Source organism: Pseudopipra pipra, chromosome 7 (genome assembly GCF_036250125.1).
Source record: "Pseudopipra pipra isolate bDixPip1 chromosome 7, bDixPip1.hap1, whole genome shotgun sequence".
Classification (NCBI taxonomy): domain Eukaryota; kingdom Metazoa; phylum Chordata; class Aves; order Passeriformes; family Pipridae; genus Pseudopipra; species Pseudopipra pipra.
Window position 1 is genome coordinate 7,285,704 of NC_087555.1, and position 19,712 is coordinate 7,305,415.

The 19,712-nt window shown below is 42.7% G+C and overlaps 1 long non-coding RNA gene across 3 annotated transcripts in view; it reads left to right on the forward strand.

Moving 5' to 3' along the window:
• The window catches only part of LOC135416966 (uncharacterized), a 177,380-nt gene that overhangs the window by 14,869 nt on the left and 142,799 nt on the right, over positions 1–19,712 (forward strand). For all 3 annotated transcript variants that reach the window (XR_010431833.1, XR_010431832.1, XR_010431834.1), the window contains exon 3: positions 13,125–13,207. This is a non-coding gene — a long non-coding RNA (uncharacterized LOC135416966). The remainder of the gene's footprint in view (positions 1–13,124; positions 13,208–19,712) is intronic.

Genomic DNA, 19,712 nt, shown 5'->3' on the forward strand with positions numbered 1-19,712 from the left:
CTAAAACAACAGCACCCACATGGAAATTTGGAGGCATACTTTCCAAGGAAGACATTTTGTGATGGTTTGTGACAAATTTCTGGCAGACAGCCAAGCCAGACAAAAAGTGAATTTATGATGACTATTATGACTACAGTAATAACCATCTTTTATGCTGGTACGACAGCCTGTTTTCATTTGGCTTAAAAGAGCAAAGGCTTTTTTGTGCAAACCTTGGCTTGCATATTTCTGTCTTAAATCATCTCCCCTACCATTGTGGTAAAATACCTTGACTCCCTGTGTATTTTGTATTGTCAGCCATCCCTGGGCACAAATCCCTCTTCCAGGAATCCTCCCTTAACCACACCTCCATTATGTGCATATTGTCCCTTACCCAACTGGCAGTATCAAGAAATGGGTTTCCTTTTTTTAAAGAACTGAAATACTCAGATTGCAAGAGCTGTTCTCCCTATGTCCAACAGGAATTCACGTGTGGCCCAGCTGCTTCTGAAAGCCTGTTGCCCTTTCTGAAGCAAATGCATCTCAGATAATCATAGACTGCTTTTCCTGGGGTCAGATGCTACACAGAACAACATGATGATAACTATGTGCTTTTCAAGTTCTGAAATTCTTTTCAAATTCAGTTTTGAATTCTTTTCAAGTCAGAAAAATCTGGGAGCCCTCCCCTTTGAAAACTTGAAAGTTAACAGGGAGAAAATCAGTTTTCAAGATCATCTTTGTTATTTTGAGCAAACGAAATATATCATTTATGCAAAGGAAAAAAGTTAAATAAATGTTTCAACTTCAATGTCATGGCAAATTCTAATAATAAATGGAAAAATAAACCAGCTTGATATCCATTAAAATTTCTAGATATCCTGATACTGACTTGAAAAACAATACTGAGGGAACTCAGGGAGGAAAGATGTTACTGCAAGGATTGTTTCCTGAAAAGTATACTAAGGGGCCATAAAACCAGCTATTTTGGGATGGAAATGACATAAAGTACAATAACTGAAAGAAAAGATGGAGATCCTGATGTCAACCACTTAGGCTGCAGATGGGTCTGTGTGTATGAAACACATTAGTTTGTTTTGAAGGTATTACTGTACAGAAGATAAGGAACATTCAGTGTCTCTGGTGTATTTAGACTGATAAAAATCTTACCCTGAGAACAAATACAGAAGACAATTTGAGTAAACAAAATAGTCCACTGCATTAAAAAACCCAACTATTTTTGAAGATCTGTCATTTCTGTCTCCAGTTTAACGTGTGCTGGTCCTCACTGGTGAAATGCAGGTGTGCACAGGTGGGTGGGTCACAGCTTGGATTTCAGACCAGCCATGCATGTGGCAAACTGAATCTTGCAGGATGGACATGAGTCCTTTGCAAGTCTGTAACAGAGAAAAGCCCTCAAATTTCACTGTTTGTTGACAATCACCTTCCCAGTAAACATGTTGGGACTCAAAGTTTGACATCTAGGCAACTTTCAAACCCATGGCAGAACTCCAGCAGCTCTAAGAAGTTCAAGACTTCACCTATTAATCATCTTGCCTGCAGAGAGGAATTGGATGTAGACTTGGTTACTGCAGGTGCTTGTACTCATTGCAAAGTAAGGGTACAGGACTCCAAAAATCACCTGCTCCAATCCTGGGCTTGGATACGCCAGAGGTGTAGAGCATTTCAGAAGGCATTGGTCTGACCTCAGCTCGGGCCCCTCCTGTGAAGGAGATTGCTTCAATAACCCTTCTCAGGAATGCACTTTCCTATTGCAGAAAGGTTTTTCTAAACCACCAGAGCTAAAAACTGTGCTAAATTATTCTCCTTGTTGATGTTCCCCAGCAGCCTCCAAGAGTGACTGACTTTCTTCCTTCCTCCCTTCCTCCCTTTTTCTCTCTCTTTCTTCCTCCCTTTCTCTCTCTCTCCCTTTTTTCTCTCTCCCTTTTTCTCTCTCTCTCCCTTCCTTCCTCCCTTTTTCTCTCTCTTTCTTCCTCCCTTTCTCTCTCTCTCCCTTTTTTCTCTCTCCCTTTTTCTCTCTCTCTCCCTTCCTTCCTCCCTTCCTTCCTCCCTTCCTTCCTTCCTTCCTTCCTTCCTTCCTTCCTTCCTTCCTTCCTTCCTTCCTTCCTTCCTCCCTCCCTCCCTCCCTCCCTCCCTCCCTCCCTTTCTTTCTTCCTTCCTCCCTTTCTTTCTTTCTTCCTCCCTTTCTTCCTTTCTTCCTTTCTTCCTTTCTTTCTTTCTTTCTTCCTTCCTTCCTTCCTTTCTTTCTTCCTTCCTTCCTTCCTTTCTTTCTTTCTTTCTTCCTTTCTTCCTTTCTTCCTTTCTTCCTTTCTTCCTTTCTTCCTTTCTTTCTTCCTTCCTTCCTTCCTTTCTTCCTTTCTTCCTTTCTTCCTTTCTTCCTTTCCCTTTCTTTCTTCCTTTCCCTTTCTTTCTCTTTCTTTCTCTTTCCTTCTTTCTTTTCCTTTCCTTCTTTCTTTTCCTTTCCTTCTTTCTTTTCCTTTCCTTCTTTCCTTCCTCTTTTCCCCGAAGAAGGCTCCCTTCATGTCTGACCACCTTTTACAGCTTTCCTATGGCTCCCTCCCAGACTCTTTACAATTTGTCCCTAGACAACGTGTTGAAAGGCTTCCAAATAACAGGATTGGCATCACAGCTGATCAGGCAGAGGATGGGAATCATCCTCTGACTCTTGCCTATACTATTCAACTGTTTTTCTCCCTTCCTACGGCCCAAAATGAGAATTATAACTTTTGGCAACAGCATCTCACTGATTTTTTTACAGTCTGAGGTTTTTCTTATCCCTTAATTCTTTGCCTGACTTCTGCTGCTGAACCACTAAGCTCCCTTTATCACTGAGCAATCCGCATTTGTCTCTATCAGATGGCAAGTTATTGATTTCAGACGTGATGTCAAGGTCATTTTGGATTCTGACATTTTCACTGAATTTTTTTAAGTTTTAGTGACTTTTGGCCACACACAAATGCCCTAGTTATGTTCTATTTCCTGTACCAGGGAACCATGTTTTAATTGGAATAATTTGAATTTTTAGCTTACCGCCTGTCCCTGAAAAAAGAACATTCAGGACTGAAAAAATTCTAAACATTATCATATTTAATGCAATCCTTATCCTACCTTATCTCTTCTTTCTTTTGATTTTTGAGAGAGATCAAAGAAGTGATTTATTGATAGTCTTTATAAGTGAGTGCCAGCAGTTGAGTTCAATGTGCTAATAATGTGCAGCAGCAAAGGAGGATGGAGACTGGGTTATGTGCAAGTGTCTCTCTTTTTTTCCCATGCATTCTGATTACTTGCTGTGGACGTAGCATCCCAAGAAATACAAGAAGTTTACATGCAGAGTGACAGAGCAAGTTTCAACAAGAATTCCTTTCTTTCTGGCTGAACTGCACAAACCCAGCAACTCAGCTCCCAGCGCTGCAGTTTACGTGCCTCCTGTACACGTGTTTGTGTACGTGGGGCTTTTGAAAACAAACTGGGCTGAATCACACCGGGAGAGCTTCACAGGCTCGTGGTGCTGGCCCAGCCTGGAATGGCAGACTCCCAGAAATCCAGCGCCGGCAGCCAGGTAGGGGTGGGAATTGTTTTCTCACTTGCATGAGTCAGGAGTGTTTTTTCCCTTCACTTTGTATTCCCATATGGTGGCGCTTTTTCTGATGAGCACGTTCAGCCTCCGGAAACGCCACGGCATCTTCATGGAAACTGCCTCCGGGGACGCAGCCTCCATCCTCTGACCTGCCCCAGCCGCCGGCGAGCACGAGATCCTGCTCACTGCTCTTCCCTTCTGGAGCCACACTCATCCTGCCTGTCCTGTCACCCCACACTTCCTCCCGATTTTGTGTCCTGACTTTCAGTCCTGGTGGATGTGCCGGAGTTTATGCTGAGCTCTGAGAGACAGAGGACGTCCGTCTCACTCCTCCAGTTGGCTGAAGGATTTGCCAAAGCTTAAGCTGACTGGCAGCCCTTTGAGCTGCACAGAGGTGTCAGTGGAGGGATTACAGAGTGTAAAACGATGCACAATTAAACACCCAGGGTATTTATTGGATCTAATCTTACAGCAGATGATTGTCCTCTACTTTTTTCTTTTTTTTTTTTTACTAAACCATTAGGTGCTGGCCTAAACCCAATCTCTGGAGGAGCAGATTAGCAGGACTATTATGCCATCTTACCTAATACCCCTCAAGATTTATTCCCTCTGGGAGCTATAAAATATCTTGTGTAATCTCCTCCAGGTTACAGACACATTGGCAGTCACACCTCCCTGATATCAGGATTGCCAGTGACTTCAGGGCTGATGGATGATTCTGTCGGAACAGAGATAAACTTGGCCCTTGGTGCATCATGAGTCTGATTTCAAAAGCAGCAATTTTTTTTGCATAGAGATTTAATGTATAAGCTTGCAGTTTTAGGAGACATTTGTTCAGGGATTCCATGCTCTGGCTGTCTTGAGCATGTGAAACCCCTCAAGAGAGGCTGCACAGCCAGACTGCTGCTGCCCTAATTAATCCTCTTGCACATTGGCATTTACAAGCAATAATTTGACTCTCTCTGTTTTATTAAAACACATATTGTAAAGTGCTCAGCTGAGGAGGAAATTAAAATTTCCTTTCACACCCAAGACTTTCCTGGTAATGCAAATACCTTGACATTACAACAGCCAGCATGTTGTGTGGACAAAGCAGGGCAAAGCAGTGCAAGATGTACCTCACAGAGGGCCTGATCAAGGGTGGTTGTGGAGGCATGAAACTCCTCTTGCTGCAGAGCTGGGGAGAGAGAGGGGAATGAGAATAACCCAAGTAGATCTTTAGCTGGTGCAGTTGGGAGTAATCTAATTGATTCCAGAGGAGCCACCCTCCCTGACACAATGTGGGTGGAAACCCTCAGAAAGGCTTGTGTTGAGGACCTCAATATTCATAAGTGTCTCTTAGAGAGCTTTGTTCTTACCACAGGCAGCTCTGAAAGAGCCTGGAGATGAAAGGGTCAGGAGAGAGGCCAAGGGTACAGCTATTCCAGCTGTTCCACAGTTGGGATGGGAGATGTGCTCCACAGCTCCATCCTGTAAGATCCTGAAATGCTTTTACTTATTCACTAAGAATAATTATTCAGTGGAAACACTTAGTCAAGGGAAATAACTACTCAGGAGAAAGTAGCCACGATCAGGAGGAACGCACAGCAGCATTTACAGGAACAAGAGGGAAACAGCAACTTTTTCTGGTTGAAACCACAAGTGAAATTGTGGCGAAACCCCAGCTGAAACTGAGCCAGGGCTGTGGGCTTTCACTCCTACGCTCGTGACAAGTGCGACGGGGTTTTTACCAACGAGATACAGTCAACGACGCAGAGTGATGCCTCCTGTGAGGAGCAGGAGGATCCCCTTCCTCTGACATCTCCTACCTCCTCAGTGGGCTTTGTCCTGTAGCCTTGCCATTAGGTGGCATCAAAAGGGCTGGGCAACGTCTTGGATGCCCCTTAGGAAGCCGTATCTTTGTTTTCTGTTTAATTTAATAGCTATTACTCCTAATTCATACACGACCCAAGTGCACCTGGGTGTTGAGTGTACTCCTGGGGGAGAATCTGTGGGACTCAAATGCCCTCATGGAACATTGTTCTGGTGGAAGGTACTGTATCCTCGAAGTCAGAACTTTGGAATTGTAAGCAAAATGTCTACAAGATTCATAGACAATCAGATCCAGCATTTTAATAATATCAAATCCCCCCAAAACTGCAGAAAAAATTTGGTAATTTCAAAATGCAAAGAAAATTTTCTTTAAAAACCTGGTATGAAAGTCAGATTGCTTCTGTTTTGATCAGAATCTTGAAAAGGAATATTCCTGTTTAATTTGGAATGAAAATAAATGTTGAAAACGCAGGGCTTTTGACATGCCTTGGACACAAGTCTGCTCTGATGAGAAAGTCAGATTGCTGGTTTATTACCTCGAACACAGCTCTGTGCTAAACCTCAGTGACACACAAGAAATTCTGATGAGTTAGGGCTCACTTCACCTTTCTGCACAGGCATGTCCCCGAATCTCTTAAATGCTGCTTCTGTGTTACAGTCTTGGGAAGGCCATCAAATAAGAACAACGGTCTCTATTTTTTCAGTATCTTTAGAGTGGCAGAAACATGAGCCTCTCCAGCATTTTTTGCCCTGCTGTATTAATTAGGAGTGGTAATGTGTGGGATGGAGCTGCTTCCCTTGAAACCCCTACCTGTGTGGGGTTCATCAGCTCCTGATGCATTTCCTGCGTGGTTGGACTTCTGTCCCACTCGCAGAACCCGCTGTATTCCCTGCTTAGGGAAGCAGCTGGCAGTTCAGGAGTGGGCTGAAAAATAAGGATGGAATGTGCTCTGAGCTGGGGTGGTGGGAATAGTGGTTTGGATCGAAGGGAGAGCAACTTTACCTTCTTAATCATCCCATGTTTGCTTAATTATCCCAAAGTATGTTTTTCATTCCCCTATCCCGTCAGAGAATGTGAGCAGGGCTTGTTGTGAGCATCAGGAAGTATGAAAGGTGAGTTTCCCTGTAATCTCACGTATTTCCGAGTTGCCCACTCTCCCCTCAGAACAGCTGCTTTGACTGCTGCTTTTTGTTTGCTTTTCTTCCAGCAGTCCTGCCTTTCTTTGGCCTATTTTTCCATCTTCTCCTCCTCCTCTTCTGAGTCATATGTTGACACAGTTCAGTGTTGGCCCTGCTTGTTAGAGGGGGGCATTGTTGCTGCATGTAGGTACAAAGAGGGGTTATTTTCCTGCTTGCCATGTGAGTATCAAAATTCCTGTAATTTCTATTTCTGCAAAGTCAGGTGTTCAGTGTCCAGATGTTCAGCTGATGCCAGTTCCTTTTCACAGATCTGTTCTGGTGGGCACCAGTTGGAGCTGATGAAGACCAAAAGACTTTTTTCCAAAATGTCCTCTCTCTCTTCCACAGCCCTGTTTCCAGTGCTGCAGGAATACCAAGTGTTTCCAGCAACATGCAGGTATGGAAAGCTCTTCCCCGTTGTCAGGTTGTAAATGGTGATGAAAGACAGCTGAGAACTGTGACTGTGTTGTGGCATGACCAGGGTGTGACACTGATTCCCATCTTAGGATATCCCAGCTGGCAATCTTGTCCTGATCCATGGACCTGCTCATTTTGGAGACCTTATTACCTGTGGACCCAGGAATGCAGCTTTATTAGGCCACTCCTGTGCCTTGGGATAGCCTCTCCTCACTTCTTCCCTGCTGCCTTTCTTACTGTCCTTATTGATACAAAGGCATCACCGGTGGGAGACTGGACTGAAGTGCTGTTACAAAACAGCACTTCAGATTTTGAATTAAGAATAGTTTTTAATTAAAACCACTTATTAAATGACAGACATCCACTCTTCTTGTGGGAAAATAATAGACTAGAGAGTTGTTGCCCTGAACATTTAACTGGTGTCAGGAAAATCAGTGCTGTTCGTGTTCCCTCTGCTACAACTCTTTAGGGTCTGGATTTTCTTTGCCTCTTGCCTTCCACACTGAAGCAGTGAATGCTTCAAGGAAGGAGTGCCTCAGTTTGTTTTACAAAACATCTGCATTAACGTTCTCACTCATCATTTTAGGCCTCGTGGTGCTAACTTAAGATAAGAGGGGACGTTGCTGTCTCAGACAGTACAGAATGTATGTTTAATAGAAATTTTTTCTCCTCCAATGGTGTGCTTTGTTTTCAGAAGGATTTCTGGCCTTTCTATTCTAGTGTTATTCTTTTCTCTGTACTCTCCCTTCTCTAGGTGATGGCTCGTTGCTCTTCACCCTGCTCAGAAGACGGTACAGCAACCATGGGTTGTGCTCACTGACATAAAGACAGATCAATCTGTATTTATTTTGTAAGAGAAACTGGGAGCCATTTCTCCAGCTTAAAACAGGCTGATTTTGCTTTGATGGGCTGTGTGACCCCTTCCCTTTGTTTTTTGCAAACGTCTCCCCGACCATTTTTATTTACAACAGTATATTCATAGAAAAGAGCATGTCTCAAATATGGAAAGGAAAAAGTGTGACACCCTCTGAAAGCATTTGCTCAGCTGTTTTGGAAGTTCTCTGTGGGTGTTGGAGTGTTTTAATCATTCAGTAAAAACAATGCTATGTAATTTAGCAGTTCAGAGGCCATTTAAACAGCCTACTCAGTATTCTAGGGTTGGAATACATTCAGCTGCTCTTGACCACCAGAGATCTACTTAATGCCTCAAAAACTGACTTCATGAAGTTGGGTGGTTTCGTTAACATGATTTCTAAATGGAGCCCTTGCTGACAAGCAACTTGCACTCAGAAACACTGTCATACAACAGCTTTTCCCCTTTGGGTCTTTTAAAGAGAATGTTGTAAAATGCTTTACCATCAGTTCTTATACAGCCCAATTTAAAAATAGAGTTTATTGTAGAGGAAGTGATTCAATAACAGGAGAAAGAATCCTGAAGAGATGGACCCACACAAATGAAACAACAATCCTCCACTGGGGTGAATTAGGCAGAGCAGAAAGACAAATGAAAGTAATAAGATGAGTCTCTGGTGGACCAAGATAAGATGAGATCAGAGCAGTAGGATGAGGGAGATCTTCAAAATCCAGGGAGTGATTCTTAATTATATTAAATGCTGGATAAATGGTTAGAGGTATAAAGCCAGTCAATGTGTCTGAAAATGGGGGATATTTACTCCATTTCTTGCAGCAAGAGATTGTTCTGTTCATGGATTTGGGACCCCTACAAGTTTCTGAGAACAAGGATTTGGGAATCTGTCTTTTACATTGCAAAAATAATTGCAAAAGGTGGGGTCAAGATAAGGACAAAAGTTAAATACTTTCCACAGAGGAAGGGAATAAAAACAGGCAATAATATCTTGCTTTCCAACCACAGGACATTAAAGACAGTGCTTAATTAGATAGCTAGTGATTAATAGAAGCAAATAGGGTTTTATTGGAAAGAGAGTAAAGTGATCAGAGAAAAGACTGGTTTTCTCATTCTTTGTAGAGAAACATCATTCAGACATGAAGGGCAGAATTGGTAGCAGAGACAAAAAGGGGGAGAGATTTGTAGGGAATTTTGTTGAGACAAATGGGAGGTGAGCCCAACACTGAAACAAGTATTGTTTAAAACATGACACACCAGCTAGAATTAGATGGCTGCTTGTGAAACACTGCTTCCTTGGAAACCTCATCACAAGTGTCTCTTGAGCAACAGGAAACCAGTATATAAATCATTGCAATATTTATTTTTTAATTCGGTAATACATGGGGTGATCTGCTTTTAAAGCATGCCTGTATTTAATGTATTAAATCAGTGGTGGATGTTTTCATCCCTTTCACTCCCTAGGATAAAACATTACACTATGTGTCTATACACCTCTACAGTAATGCTGAAACATAACACATTTCACATTTGAGCCTCCTTGTGATAAATTCTGCTCTCGGCTTCAGCCTTGCTTTGAGTCTTTCCACGTTGCAAGCACAGGCATGTGAAGAGGGAGTCACATCCCTAGAAAAGACCAGGTTGGATTACAAACTGTGAGGTGGTTTTAGCTGCACTGCCTACGCTTTGTTTCCTTACAGGATCACCCTCCTCTCCCCTCCCTTCTGAACCCGCTGACTGATGTCAACCAACTTCACCAGAAGGGCAGAAATGTCAAAGATAATTTTGTCGCTGTAAGTGTCGGCAATAAATTGTTGAGTAGGAGAGAGAGAGAGATCTTGTGACTGAAAGGAAGGATTGAAGTGTGAGCTCAGGCATGAGTAGGGCTGAATGTGCCCAGGAGAGATGTTATGAAAGCTCCACTAATGGGGAGATGATTGAGAATCCACATATCCGATGTGGCTCGGTAGCAAACCAGCTTTCACTGCATGTTGAACCAGTGAAATTAATTGGGGGAGCTTTTGACTTGTGGCCTTTGAATTTCTAAGGTTCTCTGTTCTGCTTTCCTCTACAATCTAGCAGGGATATTTTACCTATGAAAGTCAACATTGTTCTACAGCTCTATGTCTTCAGGAGCTGAGCTGTTAAGAAAATGCCAAATAAATTGAGATTAACGGTAAAATTAAAGGTGTTGACAGCATAGCAGGTCTTTGGAGAATCTTGGATTATAGCAGTATGGAGATCCAGAGGTGATGTGCCACAGGAACTCAATGAATCCATAAACCCTCTGGAAACGATTTCATGGTCATTATTCTGGAGAGAGTTGATAGGAAAAAATATACTTCTTATATACAATTCAATCCGTTTCCCTATACTTTTCCATTAACTCTGCTGCCTCCCTGGATTAACTCTGAGATGTCTTTGTGCTTCCTGAAATAGCTGAAGTGGCTTTAGAGATATTAAACCTTCCCTAGGCAAGGCCTTGAAGTGTCTGATCAGAGCAGTCCCTCCTCTGAAGAGAAGCCTTGTTGCACCAGATGATTCCCAGAAGTCCCCTCTGATCCATATCAACCTGTGAGTCTGATAATACTCTTGTGACATTGCTGGCTCAGGAAATCCTGCATGTCTTTAAAGATGTCAGATTAGACTCAAACTTCATTATGTATCTTAACAACAGGAATTTAACAACAGGGCCAGTATTTTACCATGTTATGCAGAAGCTGGGCTGTTTAGGAAAGCAACCAAATGTTGAAAGACCCATTAAAATAGCAAGAAATGGTAACTTTTTTTGATAGGCATTTCATTCTGTGTTTTATGGGTAAGGATGTCTGTGAGAAATGTGACAAATTGGGTTCCAGAGTGTCTCTTTGTCTGACCAGGGCCCCTGAGGTTTCGATTATAATTGAGAGGAAATGCCTGTTTCCAAGATAAACTTTACCTCTCTTCCATGGGGTGGTGGGGAGTGTTACTAAAGTCATATACCTTCCAACCAAGCTGAGGGGGACAGGGCAATGAGAACACACAGTAAAGTCTTTGTGAGGAAAAATGGTGATGGACAAAACTTGTCTGTGCAACTTCATTAGACACAAAGCACCAACTTCTGCAAATCAGCACAACTGAACTGACGGTGAAGTGGAGGGCGAGGCCATGCCCTGTCAGCGGTGGGACTTGATGATCTTAAAGCTCCTTTGCAGCCCAAGTGGTCTGTGACTGTGAAGCTGTCATTTTGCCTTGCACCAGATGAGTCACTGGCCTCAGCCCTCCCTCTGGTGAGCATTTCCTACGTTCTTCTGGCAACAATCATCACTGCAGGAGAGGTTTTTCTCCCAAAGCGCTTTTCCTCGTGCAGGCACGGGATGGGCCCTGTGTGCGACCTTCCTTTGGCCATTCTTAGACCACATTTGGTAGAGCATTGTTTTTGCCTGCAGAGTAATAACAAAAATCCCTCTCTATAGCTTCCATGATCTATTGACCCTGGTAAGTTTGCAGCTACTTAGGCTGCAAACTTTCTTACCTGAAAAAAGATGATGCTATGGCTGCTGATGGAGGAGAGAGTGGTCCTTGGAGTTCTTGAGCTCAGAGGGTCTGCTGCCACCCCCTGCCCTGCCTGGGAGCTGTCTCCCTGCAAAATGTGCCTGCCTTGGAGCAGGAGGCTGCCACCCCCACATCTGGGCACATCTGTGTAGCAGATGATGTGGGATGCTCCTGGACCAGTAACCTGGAAATATCATCTGTGGTTCCCTTCCCTTCTGTGTGATCAGCCTCTGCTCCACTGAAATATGAGCAGTTCTGCCCTTCACCTCCCTGGGCGTGGGACATGCTGCTTAAAGAGTGATGGTTCCAAGCGTGCAGGAGAACTAAGAAAACTCTTTGTCATACATTTGGCTTTGTTGGATTTCTCCTTTCCAGGTTTTCTTAGTGGGGGGATAGTGAAAAAGATGTCTGTACGGCTGCTTTGCTTTGTAAATGAGGGTTGTCAGTTCACAAATTACAATTTAATTTGGCCACGGCCTTCCTGTAAATGAGTGATAATTAAAATCAAATAGACTGTAAATAGTAATAAGAGGAACTGATAGTTCTAAAGGGTGGGTTTAGAAATAAATGGATAAATAGAATTAAAAATAAATAGGATGGCTTGGTAAATGTAATTGTTGAATTGGATGAGGAGTGGGATTTGAAGCTGAAAGCTCTTTCTTGTTACAGTTGTTTGCCACTAATATTTTCAGGGTAAAGGAAAGCTGCTTGGAAATTTCTGGTCAAATCAGAGTTTTCATGGAAAATGTTGATTTTTCTCAAGCCCACATGGATAATTTAGGTGGACAAACAGCAGTGAGGAAAGGCTCTTTGCATGGCAGGGGGCTTAGAGAATGCAGTCAAAGGGAGTGCAGTGCAAGAGGGACTGAATCCTTTCTTCTGAAATACTTAATTTTAGCACTTACTGAATAAAATCTGAACCAAATTAAGCTTTTAATTTACTAGATCTTTTCAGTTGTTTGAAAAGGAAGGGAGAAATAAAACAACCTCAGCTCCTGTCAGCCGGGCGTTGGTGACCAGCTGCAGGAGAAAGCTGATGCTCGTTAGCTCATTAGCAGCTCATTACCGGGACAGCAATTGGACGGGAGGGAAGACTCCAGGTGGATTCTAGATATGCAGCACGTGATTGGTGTTTGAACCCTTTGAATGGAGCAGAAGCTCTGTGAGTGGTACTTTAAAAGGAGGAGTCTCTCCTACCTGTTGTTCCTGCAGGTGCAAAGCTTGTCAGGGGTGCTGGCTTGGAGAAGGTATTCCTGGGTTATGCTCTGTTGTCCCTTCTCCTTGGTTTTCTATTGCTTGACCTAACTTTGCATGAAACTTCCTCCACGCTCAAAAGTGTAAAGATTTGTTATTTTGTGCTATTTTTTTTCCTGAAAAAGTAATCTTCTATGGGAAGAATCTGCTGTGTCTGTGTGTGCAGGGGGGCTTTTAGGTGCTGACTATTTTGCTCCATTCTAATTATGCCCCACTGTCCTTAAAAACTGAAAAGTTTTACAGAGAGCTGAACTGACTTCAAAATCTCCCTTGTGCCCAGGGGGATGTTTCAAATGAGCAATAGTCAACCTCTTGCTGCTTCTGCTTTCTGCTCCTGCTAATCACTGGTGACTGGAATAAACCTTTGTGTTCCCTTTGCTCCCCCTTGCTTTGAGTAGCTCTGAAGTGAGACTGGCTAGAAAACCCCATGGAAGTCCAGACATGAAGGTGACTGACTTAGAGTGATTTTTTTTGTGTTCTCTCTTTCAGCTTTATTCTCCCCAGTTCAAAAAAAAAACCAAAAACATTTGATATCAGCAAGTGGTTGGCTCCAGCCTCAGTGTCTTCAGCAGGTAATGCCTTTCATTCATCTAGTTTTGGGTATTCTTTGTGGGTTTTGTTTTTCAGCATGGTTCAGTTTTACAGATAAGCCAACTATTCTTGGTGCTGCTGTGCAAATGACTGAAAAAGTTGCATAAATACAGGTATTCAGAAAAAAAATATATATATAGTCCATGTTGCCATGTGGAGAAATTGGAGCCATTCATGGTACAGAAGCCTGAAGACTGTGTGTCCTCCTGTGTGGGAAATGAGCAAATGGATGGGGAATGATTTGACCATGGAGATTCTGACCAGAGACATTGCCCATGATGTTCTTGAGAAACAGCATCACAAATACTGTTTTTTCTTGCTTTTTCCCTGGTAAAGGTAATGGAGTCACTCTCTGTAGACTTCAGACAGTGTTTGAAAACTTCCTGTTAGCAAAAGGAAGAAAAGTAAGATTTATTTTTCGTGCTAAAAAGACAGGTTTTTTTTCTTCATTTTGTGGCCTTTATGACAAAGAAATGAATTTATTTGCAAAAAATGTGTAGAGTGTAAATAGGAGCTGTTTTGTCAATTATCCCAATTCTAGTGTTTTTTTTAATTGTAAAACCACTTCTTTGTTCCCATATGCAAATAGTAAAACTCTTGTTTTCTTATTTGGGGAAGTGTTAATATTTCTGCAGCAAGCATTGAAAGTGCTTTTGTAAGGAGGTCTAGACAGAGTGATATTTCCCTTTTTGAGCAAAGCACAGAAAGCCAGCCCCAGACAAAGGCTGGCTTGTTTATGGCTGTGGCACAGATAGCAGCTGCAAGCAGTTAAGGGTTGGAGGAATCCTTTCATGGCCTCTGTCTTCCCCACACGGACCCACCCACTTCTCCTGCTCCTGGTCCCGGGGGAACAGGTCCTAATGGAAACAACTGTTTCTTCTTATTCTTGTTGTTAACTATTTTGGGAACTGTGTATGGTAAAATTACATAGATAATGGTCTGGGATGGGCAGTACTCGTGAATGCTCCTAAATTCCCCCAAAACCCTTAAGTTCCTATCCTTGTTTGGGTAGTTTAACAACCAAGGTAAGTAGGAAGGTTTTCTGGTGCTCTTGTTCCTTGCAAAATGCATTTTCTTCTGTGTGCCCATTATTAAAAGCCAGGTACTACTTTGGTCTTGAGTGCTTGGATTTCTGTCAGCTAAATTGTTGATGCCTTTGAAACAAATGCTGATTGGCCAAATGTCAGGAACAGCCATTCTCCTTTAAAAAGAAAGGCAATGTATCCATGTATTCTTATGTATCTGGTGCTTCCACCTCTTGTTCCTCTCACATCCTGGTGAAAGAGCAGCATTGCTCCTCTAAGGTCTGTTGTCAGCCTACAAGGCATGTTTTGAGTGAGGGATGAACTGGATAATCTCCATCTGGACTAGGGTGAACAAGGATCTGTGGTGTGAAGTCTTGTCCAACTCAGTGACTGTTTTTGTATGCTACATTAGCCTGGGCTTGTGGTCATACAAGCTGATGGGAAGTTTTGTCCCAGAATTGATAGATTTTGGGCAAGTGCTAAACTAAATCACCAACTCTGATACCTCCTGTTTGTCACTAAGGTGTAGGATCCCTCCTGGAGACTTGTGGCCTCCCCCTGTTTTGCTCCTGACTTGTACAGCTCTGGCAAGGCTGCTGAGGGCTCAAACTGAAATGTCCTCTTGGTACTTTGGTCACAGCACAGCCAATTCCAAACTCTTGCCCTGCAGCTGGCTTCACCCTGCAGTTCTCCCCTGGGGTAAAATGAATCTCTTCCCTGCTGCCTAGGGTGTTGCTGAGAGTTATCAGCTCTATGCTATTGAAAGCTGTGTTTAGCTCCCAGGTTGGGGAGGTTACAAGTTTGATAGAAGTAATTATTAGTGCTTTTTTTTAACTAGCTGAAAGTGCAGTATGTGCTGAGAGTCAGTTTGGGGTATGGGGAGTGCGGACAGTAGTTGACTAAAATAACCCAACTGGAGCTTGTGCTATTTCTGCAGTGATGGCAAACTGTAAAACCCCCCTGCTGGTAGGTAATTAGGAGATTGGGCCATAGTCATGCACCACATTATCCCTGCTCCCTACTGCTGCCTCCGGCAGTGGATTTCTCATTTTCCAGACAGGGGCCAAAATGCTTTGTCCTCACACCACATCAACAGCACAAGCAGAAAAGGCTGGAGTCTGTGGCCCAATATTCCTCATTTCCCTTCCACTTTTTGAGTCATCCCAATCTTAATATTGCTGCCCCTAAATCAGTGTATTTCTTTTCTCTTGCCCAGTCCTTTAGTTTTTTGCTTTGTTCTTTCTGGCTTATTTGCTGATTATGCAAGTAGAATGTCAAGACTACTTTTTCTGCACTGGATTGCTCCTTTGGAACCAACATAAATTCCACTCACTGGAAATTTATCAGTGCAATTAATTCCTTTTCATATGTTTGAGATTTACCTCTTGGAAGAATTTAATGATAAATACAAGATTAAAACACAGGTATCTGCTGTCACTTCTTTGAACACAGTTATGTGAATGACTGTCCCAGGGGTGGGTTTTGTTCCTGCTCCCTGGCAAATATATTTTACCACAGATTCCCTGGTTCCACATGGAACAGCATCAGTTACAGGAGCTGTTACTATCCATGAGCATAGTGCCAACAGTTTGCTGAGTGGGAACTGCTTATGTGAGTGAACCTTTAGCTGGTTCTAGTCCTGACAAACAAATCCAAAACTCTTATGGTAAAATGCTGGCATTGGTGTAGCTCTGAAATATAAACATGAAGGAAGATGAAGGATTTCCTTTCAGAATATTTCACTGGAAATGTGTTGAGTTACAGTATTATCAAGCTTCAAAACCTTGTTTGAGCAAGTCTTCTCAATTTTATTGAAGTAGGATGATTTTTTGACTCCAGCAGGCATTCTCCTGAGATAGTAACTTAATTGTTGAAAACAGGAAACTTCTCTAATTTGGAAAACTAACTTGGAGGATTCTATTAAAATTGAGATCTCTAACTGGGAGTTCTGCCTATGTTTAACATATGGAAGGAAACTTTGAATGGTGGAGTAGGGGAAATGCCAAAGCTTGTTTTGAATATGTGCTTCCAAGAATATGACTTGCATGAATTAATTCCTGTGATCCATGATGATATACTGTGATGCTGGGAGTAGTTCACAGAATCTCATTAGAAGCTGGTGGTGGTGGAGGAGCAATGGGAGTCTGCTCCTTTTGGAGAGCCTCAGGTCCACACCTGATACAGTGATGTACTGATTAGAGTCTTTAAAGCTTGTTCTAACTTATTTAGCTGACTTCAGGCTATGTTTCCAAACTGCAGTGGAGCACTCCTGTTAGGAATGCCACTAGCTGAAGCTGTTACTACTTCCTTCTCCAGCTCTAGGGTGAAAGTATGGGCAATTTCCTCATCCCAGAGCAGCTGACTCTGACTCTGCTCTGGAGTGGGGACAGCAAAGCAGAAACATCTCAACTGTGTTGACTAAAAAAACAAATTGCTGTCTCATCACCAAAGCATGGAAGGAGGGATGGGAGCCCTCTAAGTATTGCCAGTCAGCACTAAGGAGTTAATTCCCTTGCATACCACAGAATATTTTAAGTATCTTTCTCCTTGGCCAGCTGTCTGCCTGGTCTCTGCTTGTCTGGAGTGAAAGTCTTCTTCCCCTTTGGACAGCTTTCTCCAAGGGGTCAGCCATAGGGTTTCATAGTTAGGGGAATGAGGGCCTTTGCTGGTGCCCAGATCATGACTATTTGCTTTGAGGGAATAAAGCCTATTTAGGCAGGATGCTTTTTGCAGCTTGGATCTTAGAACTACCCCAGACAGGGAACAGTTGCTTAAGAGTAGTGACAGAAAAATGTGAACAGATTGGACAAAGTAAAGGCAGAAGAGATTTTTGTTGGTTGGTTGGTTTTTATTGTTGAATAAAAATGTCTCTGCCCTCTGGGTTATGATGTCCTTAAGTCAGACTGATCACAGAAGAGGTGGTAGCAGATGAGGCAGTTCAGTTTCTAGAATGAATCAAAGGAGTTCTGGGGCTGTTCTTGCTCTTCACAATAGTCCCCAGAAAGCCAAGTGAATATCAGAGCTCTGTGATGCACAGGGAATGGCACATATTGAGGGAAGTGTTCATTACCTGGGGAGCTTATCACCTAGAGTGGGAGGTGGGTATCGCTTTCTTAATGATGTTGGGCTTTGCAGACAAATCTGGAAAGCAACACTAATACATCTCACTGATGTTGGTCACAGTGTGGGAGGAACCCTGGACCTCTGGGTCATATGAATAAACCATGAGCTGGATCCTTCCTTCCCTGTCCTCAGCCTCTCTGAAGGAGCTTGAAATAGATAAGAAATCTTTTGAGGCAGAGGGAGAACAGATAATTTGACCTGGATCATAGGGTAGGTGATGGACCAGGAACAGACCTCAGGTCTTGCTTTGCAAGTCAGTGTCCTGCCTATATGTTATAGAGCTTTGTGCTGGGTTTGGGCTGAGAAAACAAGGTCTGGGTGCACTCCCAGTGACATGTGCCTGCAAACAGTTTTCTACCTCCTTTTGCCCTGGCTATGCCCTGTACTCTGAGCAAAGAGGGTGGAGTAGGTGCTGATGCCAGGCCTGCAATAAAATGTTTCCCTACATCCAGAGTAATGACACTTGGCTGGCTCTGGGTGTTTAGGTCACCAAAACAAACCAGTGCTGCTGGGACCACTCTTGCAGGACTAGATGGAAATGTCTGAGTGTCAGTAAATAGCCAAGTTTGTTAGTGTTTGGATCAGGCCTTAAATGGTCACATCAGCCACAATCCACTTCATGCCAGGATCATAAAAACATGCTAAATCTCTGTCTGCCAGCTCTTGATAAAAGAGCAAAACTGTCATGAAAATTCCCTCCAATAAAGCTGTGTTTAAGCACTTCCACTCTATAATTTAATGCCTTTTTTTAAACTGCTCAAAAATGATGACTTTGCAATGGGCAACTTCAGTAGATAAATATTATTTTAAAGTGGTGTAATGGTGGTTTGTTATGGTAATGTTCAGACAAGTCATACTGGTTCAATAGCTAAAACAGTAGAAAGTAATTTCTTCCAAATTTCTTTCAACTCTGAAGCTTTCAGGTTTGTATTTTCAAGCATGTGTGGAGCTGGTTACTGAGAATGTACAATAACTCATTGTGCAAAAAACAACTGCACAATGATTGAGGATGGACCTTTTCAGAAAATTTGGAGTTTGCTCCTGCTTTGAGGAGAGCTAATACTCATCCTGGTTTTCACAGCCTCTACAGACTATTGCTGTAACCTTCTGGAAACAAATATTCCTTGAGTGAAGGTGCTTTTTGCTTCTATCCTATCTTAGAAAAGTGTCAAGTAGGAACTTTCTCACACTCCCCAAGCCAAAAGTAATCTTGCCTATTCCAAGCAGGCAAATGGAGAAAACATTCCAATTCAGTGCTGTTTGAATCTCCAAATGGTTTGGCTCATGTTCTACTCTAGACGTGGCTAATATTTGAGGTGAGGAGTTATCTGAGGACTGTCACAGGAGTGTGGCTCCTTGTCACTGCAGTAATTGTATTGAGTTGTCTTCTCTGAATCATTTCTGGAGGGAAAAATACCTGTTGCTCTTGTACTTGTAAATGTAAGGACTTGTAAATTCTCACCTCTGAGTCTAGAGCAGTTAATTCTGGGTTTGAACATGCAGTGAGCCACAAGACCTGGCTCATGCCTGACAGTGGAAATAACTGGTAGGAACAATCCTAGGCAGAAATGTGAAAAAGGGGTTAAAGAGCACTAGGGAGTGTTTGATGGGATGAATGGAAAAAGCTTCAATGGCATTCCAGGAGGATCTCGGGGAACAGATATGTCACATCAAGCCTAAATTTTTCAATGCAAAATAAAGAGTAATCCAAAGGGGATGGATGATTTAGTTGATATAGAACTGGTGTGTTTTGCATCAGACTCTAAAAGCAGCTGATCTTTGTATGGTTTTGATGTGAGTTTCTCACAAACCCCACAGGATTAAAATCACTTGAAGTCTGATGTTGACTTTTGAAGCTTTGTTTTCAGTTTGGAGTTCTTAATGGCTTTTAAGTTGCTGTAATTAGCTCAAGTCTGAGTTTTCCTGTGTAGCCTACACCAAGATATGTCACACAGGAAATCCAACATAAACCCAGAGTACTGATTTTATTTTTCTTGTGAGGACACTGCTTGGAATAAGGTGCCTCACTGTGTAGTACTGGGGTTTTGTCCAATAGCCATCAGACTGGGACTTCTGAGGCTGGATCTGAAATTCAGGCTTGAAAACACACTAAAATGTGTGATCAGAAGTGGAGGGAGAGACTGGAGAGACTTCCTATTAGGGTGGAGTGTTTGCTTTGCTCTGCGAAGTGTTTTTACAGTGTTCTTTGTTTCTTCAAAGCTCTCTGTGCAATCATTTCAGAAACCAAAACGTTGTCAGCCTTGTTAACGGCAACTCCTGGAAGTGTTTTTCAAACCACCTCACTGATCCATCCTGCCAGTTCTCTTTCAGATATCTA